Source organism: Poromitra crassiceps (genome assembly GCF_964638095.1).
Source record: "Poromitra crassiceps genome assembly, chromosome: 25".
Classification (NCBI taxonomy): Eukaryota; Metazoa; Chordata; class Actinopteri; order Beryciformes; family Melamphaidae; genus Poromitra; species Poromitra crassiceps.
The window spans coordinates 17,614,006-17,614,995 of record NC_139649.1 but is presented as its reverse complement, the minus strand read 5'-3'; positions in this window follow the sequence as shown (position 1 = coordinate 17,614,995).

The window sequence follows — 990 nt, the reverse complement described above, 5'->3', positions numbered from 1 at the left end:
CCAAATTGACAATGTAGGTTACGCTAACTAGCTAGCTAACGTTAGGTTAACTTGTCATTCAAAACGGCACTCATGGGATTGGGAACCAAAGACAATAAAGTGTCAAGATAATCCACTTCCTATTCCAACTGATGTAAAGACATGTCGAAGTCTAACGAGGCTAACGTATCGCAAGCGAAAGGGGAAGTATGTATGAGTGAAACGGATACACCTCTTGCTCTTGCATCGCCAAATATCTTTGGGAACGGAACGTAGGAACGTAAACAACTGTCCGTTAGCCAAAATGTCCCCCAGCACGCCCACCTTCTCGCTCCGTCTAGATACACCGCCTTCAAAAAGAGTTCCGAAGTCAGCAGTCTATTTTATTACAGCCTCGCATCAGTCAGATGGGCCCTACTTTCCACATGATTATAAATCACCCCATCTGTAGTGGATTGAATTTCTTGCAGGTACTACCTCCATCGCTTCATATTTTCCTCTTCCCGCCCCATATATATATATATATATATATATATATATATATATATATATATATATATATATATATATATATATATATGTATGTGTATGTATATATATATATATATATATACAGTATATATAGTATATATATATATATACATACATATATATATATACAGTATATATAGTATATATATATATATATATACAGTATATATATATACACAGTATATACAGTGTATATATATATATATATACTGTATATATATATATACCGCCCCTCCGGATCAGAAACGGATCCAGTTTCCACTCATTCGTTGATTATGACTCATTTTAAATCGTTCCCAGAAAGAAACCATGTTGTAGTCAGAGCCATGCATCTGGAGGAATGTCACCTAGTAAGCAAATCCTGCAAGAGCAATTTCTCCTGCATCTCCCCAGGCCTCGCACTGTCCAAGTCAGGACAAAACCACTGTCCTTCCAACCAGAGCTAGTTTCTACTTAAAAAGCAGATATTCACAATTCATA